The 9,831-nt window shown below is 41.9% G+C and overlaps 1 pseudogene; it reads right to left on the reverse strand.

Moving 5' to 3' along the window:
* Nucleotides 1-208: 208 nt before the first annotated feature.
* Nucleotides 209-1,765, reverse strand: LOC122099487 (annotated as a pseudogene).
* Nucleotides 1,766-9,831: the final 8,066 nt, after the last annotated feature.

The raw sequence follows: 9,831 nt of genomic DNA on the forward strand, positions 1-9,831 counted from the left end.
TAAAGGTCAAACCAGCAGCAAACGGAGATGAAAACATATGATCGCCAGAGTCACAACTTAAGAAGGTTTCAGAGAATGGGGATTTTCCCTTGACTCCTTTTCCACTTTCTTCTGATAGCTCGTAACTGTAGGGGTGATGTTGACAGTTGTTTGTAGGAATTTTTGTTTTTCTCCAGATTCAAGTCTTATCTCTGCATAGTTTGCTTCTCTATGCAGTATTTGACTTGCTCAGCTCCTGCCTGATTGCATCAACGAACTCCTCTTTCAGCTTGGTTAGTTCTTTTCTCATCTCATCTAAAATATCCTGCTTCAGTCTGTCACAGTCAAGGCTTTCTGTCTGGACCCGGTCAGGACTGGGCTGGGACAAGGGTGTGGACTTATAATGGTTCATAGGACCTGTTGTCAAAAACAATCTGATTTTTCCTTGGAGAATCTCATCTGGAGATGACGGGTGACTTGCTGCCATTCATTGTATTTGTTCTTTCCCAAGGTTTCCTGGTTGGTTCAGGTGTACTTATTGATGAGACCTTAGAAGTTACAGGTTCTGATTCTTCATTTTTTGCTTCTATTGTTGATCCCTTTTTGGCCATTCTCCTCCTTCTGGCCATCAGGAGACTCATTTCCTCCATTAAGCTGCTACCTGCAAAGGGAACGGGTCCATTTCCACCACCCATGTCTGTTTTAGCTGACACAGAGTTCACATCTGTGAACACCGTGCAAAGAGGCATCTTCCACCCGTGACAATTTCCTAAGCTTGGCTCCAGCAATCACAGTTGCAAGTCCAGTTAAAGGACGATTGTCTTCTGAAAAGGATCCTTAAAAAAAAATCCGGATGCAGGAAGGGAGGGGCAGGAGGTGGTACAGGAGAGGGGCTTGATTAGGAAGAGGGCGTGGGGGAGGAGGGCCAGAGGATAGCAGTGGGAGTGAAGGAGGAGGTTCTGGGGGAGGAGAGAATACAGAGGCCTGGGCTGGACCTGGTGGGAGTGTTGGAGGAGATGGAGGTGCAGGTGGTCCCAAGATAACACCCTGCGGGCCTTCGGCTCCGACAGCTGAGAGGCTCCCTGAAAGCCTGGCTCAGAAGCAGAGGGGTCTCCCAGCTCAGAGTTTACAGGGGTCTCCACAAAGGCAGAGGTGGCATTACTCGGCACTCTGCTCTCTTGATCCCATTCCATTTGCTCCAGCTGCTCCATCTGCTCCCGCTCCAGCTGCTCCACCTCTCTCTTTCCAACCTCTCTCTCTCTACCTTTCTCTCTCTGGTCTTTCCCTCTCCATTCTTTCTCTCTCCAGCCTGTCCCTCTCCAGCTCCTTCTGACGTTTCTGTTCTTGCAGTTGTCTTCTTTGGATGTCCAACTCTTCTTGGGATGGGCCATTTTGAACTTGATCAGGCAGTTGTGAATTTTATCTAGGCAATTTTGGTCCTGCCTCCTGTGAATTCAGCACTTCTAAGGCATGCATCATTGCACTTGTGAAGACATTAGCATCCTCTTTGCTGCCATAGTTAAGACTGTACACCTGCCTGGCATCTCGCCACTGGTGGAAGGTCTGTGTTGCTTGATTATACTTTAACCCTTTGGGGATGGCACAGCTGATCACCAACTGTTGATCCTGGATCTTCCTGCCCAGCACTCTGAAAGTGTTGTTGCCTGTATGGTGATAGATATGAACTCTGCTGAACCCAGTTGAACCACAGCTGGCACCCACTTTTATTGGCATCATCACAAACCAATGCAGTAACTCTTCCCTGACAGATACTCTGTTCACTCATTGAGCCGGTGGGCCTGATGGATGCGGCACTGGAGTGCCCTCCTCTGGGACGGCAGGGTTGGCTCATTCAGTGCTTCTCTGCTACACTGGCGGCCAGCTACTCCATCACCTGCTGTCGCGCCGGCCAGGCCTGGGTTGCAGGGTAGGTGGGCCGCTTTGGCTGCCTGCTGCTGCCGCTGCTCCTGCACAGGCCCCTGAGGACCGCGAGGACCATGAGGACTGCAGCCGTCCCAGCCATGGGAGGAGAGTGGGGCGTGCCACGAGGCGCTGGTGCGGGATGTGTGGAACACTCAGGCTCTGCCCTCGCCCTCGCCCTCCCCTACCGCTGTCGCCCTCCCCCTTTCTTCCCCTTTATAAGTAAACTTTTATATCTTACAAAAATAACTTTTAGCTGGGGACTGGTGGCTCATGCCTGTAATCCTACTCAAGAGGCTGACATCGAGGATCACAGTTTGAAGCCAACATAGGGAGAAAAGTGGGTGAAATTCTTATCTCCACTACACTACCAAATATACTAGAAGTGTGGCTATGACTCAAGTAGTAAAGTGCTAGGCTTCATCAAATGATCTCAGAGCCCAGGCCACGAGTTCAAGCCCCTGGACTGGTACAAAAAGAAAAGTTTCATTAGTTTACATTATACTAGGATTATGGTGTGAGACACCAGTGCTGAGATTAAGAAATAACTTTTGTAGTAGCTGCCACTTTTGATCTTTTCCCTAGGAGTTTTTATGATTGTTTTTATCCATGCCTTATATTTACATTCCATTAATGGAATTATTTTTTTGGTTGGAGGCACATTTCAATAATTCAATAACATATCAAAAACACATTTTTCATTATTTTAAATAGAGAAGGGAAACATATGATGAGTCTGAGCCCAGCAAAGAATGAATGATGGTTTGATTGCAGATATGTGAAATGTAGTCCAGGATGTGGGAACCTACCAATTTGGGTGCTTCAGTTATCAGGTCTTCCTGAAGCTTCACAATAAATTTCTATGATGTCATAGCTATCACAACTGAGAGGTGTCAGGCACTGATCTCACCCTTAGGTGGACTTAGATACACAAGGAGAAAAACATAATATTTAGAAGAAATGATGATTTACCATAAGACCACAGCTTGATGAGCTTTCCTGATTGAACTTTGAGATTTCATGAGCAGAACAGGCTCATCTCCACACAAGACTACTAAGCACTGAGGACCAGGCACTATTGTAGGCAACTAGAGAGAAAGATGTGAATACAGATGTGAATGGCCTGCCTCCATGCACATGTCATGCTGTAGGAGAAAACCATAAATCAAAAAGTTAATGTCAATAAATCAGAAGGATGGTCATGTGGGGAGACAGCTTCACTTTGAGGATTGGAGGAAAAGACATGATATAATAGTAGGAGGCATCATCCATGCAATTATTGCTTTTCCAGGCTGGCTCCAATCTCAATCACAGATCGCATCCTCCTGAGTTGCACACTGCAGGTGTCAGGCACCTGCAGTGGGCTCTTTGATATAAATATCTATAACAAATGTGTGTTAAGTTTCTTGGAAGTTTTTTTGTGAGAAAGGTTAAAAATTAAACATATTATGCACCCTAAACTTTCTTTTCACTATCTTCTAATTATTTCAATATGAGCCATCTTACTCACTTTTTGGAAAAGTGGACATTTTTTTTCATTGTTCAAATCCTGGGGAGGGAATAAAAATGACAGCTTCTTTGCCAAAGTACTAGAATGTACTAGTCATTTTAACTGACCAGTTTTGCCAAATAATATGTCTTGCCCTTCATGGATTTTTCATCTTCAATAATGTTAGATGAATAAAACTATAAATAGGAGAAAAGCAACCACATAGTAGCAAATTTATCACAATGACATATATAATCTGTCCACTTTTTACCAAATGAAAACAGTTGCCACAAGCATTAAAAATTTGAATAAAAACTTGGAGATTATTCCTCTTCATACAGTTGGTTTTTTTCTTTTTTTCTTCTTGTTTTGTTTGTTTTGTTTGGTTGTTGGCCTTGACCTTTTGGTCTGGGGGCAGTCCCTCAGTTATTCAGCTCAAGGAGAGCGCTCTACCACTTGAACCACAGCACCACTTCTGGTTTTCTGGTGGTTTTTTGGAAGTAGGTCTCACAGAGTTTCTTGAAGACTGGCTTTGAACTGAAATCCTCAGATCTCAGCTTCCTCAGTAGTAGGATTGCAGATGTTAGCCACCAGCAACTGGTCAAAATAGTATTTTTTTAATTTGGCTAGCTTGAATGATTGCCAAGGAAATAAATAGAACGTAAAATTGTTAATTTGTGCTAAAATTTGCAATAGTTTTAACTTGAAGAGTAGTGAAATATTTAGAATTACATATTTTGAGAAAATGTAGCTGATTAGCTTTTATTGATTTAAAATACTAATATACATCTCTTTTTTATTTAAAATACTAAAATATATCTCTCTTTGTAGACACTGAATTCTGAGTTCAAAACTTGTACTTGTTGGCAGTCACTCTGAGAGTTAATTCTGTCAGCTCATTTTTAAATCAATCATAGATTAAATAACTTGAAGCTTAGAAGGTGTCTTTTGGTAAGAATAAGTGAAATAAGCCTAAACTCCTGCCTTTCGAGTAACAGAAGAAATCCTAACGTCTAGAATGTATAGACTCAAAATATGAAACACACAAAGAACATTAAGGGAAAAGAACAAATAATCTTATCAATAAATAGGTAAGTGAATTGACTAGATAGGTCCCAAATTAAATATAGATGTCTACAGAATACACGAAAAATATTCAATGTCTTTAGCAATCAAGGAAATGCAAATCAAATATATGTTGAAGTTCCATCTCTGCATAATGAGAATGCCTATTATCAAAGAAAACACAAATACTGGCAAAGAGGTGGGGAAAGACACTCTACACAGTGTTGGCAATTAAGTGAATCAATGTAACCACAACAGAAATTAGTGTGGAAATTCCACCCAGGAAATCCTACATATACACCTGAAGAAATTTAAGTCAGCGTTATAGTAGAGCTGTGTGCACACACATTTTTTACAGCAGGATTCAAAATAGTCATGTTTTAGAATAAGCCACCACAGGCAGGAAAGTATGTACAACTGTTATCTCCAATTAACAATAAAAACAAATCTGGGAATAGAGCTTTAGATCAAGTGTCAGAATACCAGCCTTGATGGATAAAAAGCCAAGCAAGAGATGAAAACCCTAGGGTCAAGCCTCAGGACTGCCAAATGTGCATGTACGCACACATTGCCCCCCTCCCCCGCACAATGCTGCCTATATTTTTTAGCCAAGCTTCTTATTCCCCTTTGATTCATGCACCTATGACAGAGCTAAATATAATGGGAAAGTGATATTTAAAATAGTAAACTTATACTGAATACCCAGGTATATTTCTCATTTTTTTTGTAGTCACTGGGCTTGATCTCACAACCTGAGTGCTTTCCTTGAGCTTTTTCACTGAAGGTTGGCTCTCTACAACTTGGAGCTACAGTTCAACTTCCGGTTTTGTGATGGTTCATTGTAGATAAAGAGTCTTAAGGACTCAGTCCTCCACACACTTTCTAACGGCAATTCTCAGATTTCAGCTTCCTGAATTGATAGAATTACAGGCTTGATCCACCAACACTGGGCTAGAACCTGAGTATTTTCACCATTGCTCATTGGAAGAATTCAATTCTTTTTCCTCCGGAATGCTTGCCATGCACATTTCTCTCTGGATAGCAATTGAGCAAAGAGAGAGGTTCCAGTAGCTCACACCTATACATAATACCTACAGAAAAGTCTGATATCTGAGGATAGTCGTTCAAAGCCAGCCCAGACAGCAAAATCTGGTAGACTTTTCATCCCAATTAACCACAAAAAAGCTGTATGCTGAGCTGTGCCTCAATCAGTAGAGCTCTATGTTGATCAAATACCTCAGGGATAGACCTCAGTCACTGTGTTCAAACCCCAAGATCAGTGAACACGGGTACACACATGATGTGCATACACACACACACACACACACACACACACACACAATTTTATAACAGAATTCTCAAACCTAACAAGGTGCCATTCTAATCCCTTGATGTCATGCTTTGCCTGGGCTGCAATCCATGGGGTAAACAGCATCTACAGGGATTAAGAAGCTCAGAGCCAATCTGGACCCACCGAGACCAGAAACAGGAGTGAAGTAACACAAGCATGAGGCCCCAACTCACTCACACTGGAAGGAGGAGTGAGGTGACACAGGCATGCGGCCCCCACTCATCCAGAGGGAACATAGGAGTAAGGTGACACAGACAATGGCAACTACCCAGCCAGACCAGAAGCAGGAGTGTTGTGGTGAAAGCCCACAGCCCACACTCACCAAGACCAGAAGCAGGAGTGAGGTGGTGCAGTCAAATGGCCTTACCCACCCAGAACGGAAGTGGGAGTGAAGTGAAACAGGCATGTGGTCAGACTTATCCTTCCAGGAAGCAGAAGTGAGGTGACGGTAGCATGCCACACCAAAGGAGCCTCACGAACCATGGTGGCCCCCTGAGAAGGAAGGTATGGTTCTATGTCAATCCAGCCTTCTCTCCTGGCCTTTTGTGAAGGGCTGCTGGGTTCAATGGTGCACTCAGTAGGTCATAGGGCTCAAGCTATGGAGCCTGCTGTCCTCTCCCAACTGGTACTGCACCTGCTGCAGCTTTGGCAGCAAACTTAATAAGTTCTAATTCACAGAATGTATACCATGAACCATTAGTGTCTTCAGGTACCATGTGACACTTGCTAGTCACTTAATATTACAGTTGCCAATGTCTTAAGTGCTTTCTGAAGAGAGGGAGAAGGGGTCATAGATCCAACTGTTCAAAAATGCCTTTGTATGACACTGTATTGGCCCAAGAATGAGTCGACACAGCTGGTATCCAGGTATTTTGGGAAATTCTTTTTGGCCATGCTTTCTGTTTGGCCTTGGAGAGTCTTAGGCTTTTCTTTGTTGACACAGAAGATGGGAAAGTAATTGCTAAGCTTTATATAGTCAGGAGCCATTTCCTTTCTGCCCTTCTGAGATGGCATCTCACTACATAGCCAAGACAGCCTTGAACTTAATGTGTTTCTGCCTCAGCCTCCCAAGTGATGGAATTACAAGCTTACACCACCATGCCCAACTATCTGTCATGGGCCATTTGAAATAGAAAAATCATGACATGTGTTCTATATCTACTAACACTCTCGTGCAAAGATCAAATAACTTACAACCTGGTTGTTAAGAATATAGACTCAGAATCAACTGAATTTCAAATAAAATGCTGGTTTCTTACCTGCTTTTGGTTAAAGAGGAAGACACTATATCACTGAGCTTTATTCACTTGTATACAAATGTGAATGGAGCCAAGAACAGGTGGCTCATGCCTACACTCTTACTCAGGAGGCTGAGATGGAAGGATTGTGTTTCAAAGCCAGCCCAGGCAGAAAAGGTCATATGAGAGTCTTAGTTCCAATTAATCCCTCAAAAACCATAAGTGGGCTGAGAAGGTGGCTCAGTAGAAGTGTGCTTTCCTTGCATGCATGAGGCCCTCGGTTGGAATCCTCAGAATCACATAAGAAGAAAAAGCCTGAAGTAAACTATGGCTCAAATGGTAGAATGCTAGCCTTAACCTGAAGAGATGAGACACAGCACCCAGTCCCAGAGTTCAGGCCCCATGACTAGCAAGAATAACAACAACAACAAAATAAAACAGAAATGGAGCTGTGGCTCAAGTGGTGGAGTGCTAGAAAGTGGATCAGGGAGAGCCCCCAGGCCCTGAGTTCAAGCTCCATGACCAACTAAACAAAAACAAAAACAGAAATGGAGCTGTGGTTCAAGAAGTAGAGTTCTAGAAAGTGAATCAGGAACAGGACCTGAGTTCAAGCACCACAATATACAATTGGATACTGGTATTTCCCATCTCCTAAGGTTGTCATGATTATTCAATGAACAGAATTTTTTGAGCATTTCCTATTGAAAAGAGGGGTTTTTAATGACCAGCAAGTGATTTATGATGCTGCAGAGCATGCAATGGATACCCTCTACTTCAGTGGAGAATTGAATGTTAATTTTGTGAGTCCAGAAGCCAAACTGATGAGCCAGATACTTTTTTGGAAAATGGTTTCATATGGTAGACACAGTTTCCCACATGTCAGTTTGCTGTTCTGCTTCTAGTCAGAAGATCTCTAAGACTCAGGAAAGGATTCAAGCTCTCTGTTAAACCATGCTGTAGCCATTTTATTTTTATTAAAGGAATAAGTAATCTAGATATTGGTGGCTCATGCCTATTATCCTCGCTGCTTAGGAACCTGAGATCTGAGGATCATGATTTCAGACCAGCCCACGCAACAAAGTCCATGAGACTTGTCTCCAATTAAGCAGTGATAAACCCAGAAGAAGAGGTATGGGTTAATAGAGTATCTTTCCTAAGAAAAAGCTCTATTTAAGCTGTCCCTTATGTTGGGACATTGCCACCTACAATACTTCCGGACCATGTCTTCCTTTAGTGTGTTGGCCTATGGCTTGGCTTTCACTCCTGTGGATATAGGCTGTTTGGCCATCCACCTTGGGGGTGGAATGATCCGTTTATTGAAAATATTGCCCAGAAAAAACAACTATGATATAAACAATGTTTGACAAGTTGTTAAGTCCAAAGTTACAGTGGTAAGGATGATTATTGTTTAGCTTTTTTTCATTAAATAGTTAATTACTTTTTAAAGTTTATCTGCTTATTTAATGCTATGTAGGAAACCAAAAGTTAATATTTGGGTTTTTTGGTGAAATTTGAAACTAGGCAAGTAAAAGTACTCATTGTCCCCAAATTCAACATTTAAAAATATTAAAACATTGTTCATATGTTTTAATCACCAGAAATTTGGGACAGGGATGGTAGCTCACACTTGAATTGCTAGGTGCAGAGAGGATTATTAGCATTTGAGGCTAGCCTAGGAAAACATTCACTTTATTGGATCTCAATCAATATCTGAACCAAAATCATTGTGCTTTTAATTTCATCTACTCAGAAAGGGTAAAGAGAAGCATTGTGATCCATTCTGGCCTGCTCATAAACAGAAAACCCTGCCATAAAAATGGCTAAAGCAGAGCTGGCCACAGGTGGTTCATGCCTGTACTTTTATTTACTCAGGAGGCTGAGGTCTGAAGATCACAGCTCAAAGCCAGTCTAGGCAGGAAAGTTTGTGAGACTCCTGCCTCCAATATACCAATAGAAAACCAGAAGTGGAATTGTGGCTCAAACAGTAGTGCACTCGCCTTTAGCTGAAGAGTGAAGGTACAGTGTCCTGGCCCAGAGTTCAAGCCACATGACTAACAAAACAGAAGTAACCAAAGCAAAAAGTGCAGGTGTATGGTTCACCTTGTAGAGCACCTACCTAAAATGCATGAAGTCCTGAGTTTAATTGCTAGGATAGAAAGGAGGAAAGGATGTGAAGGAATGGAATGAAGAAAAGAAAGAAGGGAGGAGTTATGATATAATCAAATACTAGACTGACCTGAAGTATTAAAGGGATTACAAGTAGTTTATATAAAAATATACTGATTGTTTACTAAAAGGCAAATTTTAAAATGTGGAATTCAGGTTAAAATACATGTACAACTTTTGTTTTTCTGTAAAACGATACTTATGTGCTCCTTTAGTTTAAAAGTAGTAAATGAGTTTAAAACAATACAAGAGTGGTTAGAATGAATAATTATTTCTTATCACTTTCTCTGCTACATCCACTACTTATAAAATCAAAACAATGTTGATCATTTTAATTATTAATTCATTCGTATAATTTTTCATCTTTAGTGTATAGTCTATTGCACACATTATTTAAATGTTTGAACTCTTTTCGTTGTTTGTTTGTCTTTTGTGGGTCATGGTTCCTAAACTCTTGGCCTGGGCACTATCCCTCAGCTCTTCAGCTCAAGGCTAGCACTCTACCACTTGAGCCACAGTGCCACTTCTGGCTTTTTCTGCTCATGTGGTACTGAGGAATTAAACCCAGAGGCTCATACATGCAAGTCAAGAACTCTACCACTGAGCCACCTTCCCAGCACTGA

This window comes from Dipodomys spectabilis, unplaced genomic scaffold, assembly GCF_019054845.1.
Source record: "Dipodomys spectabilis isolate Male_0828 unplaced genomic scaffold, ASM1905484v1 ptg000516l, whole genome shotgun sequence".
Lineage (NCBI taxonomy): Eukaryota > Metazoa > Chordata > Mammalia > Rodentia > Heteromyidae > Dipodomys > Dipodomys spectabilis.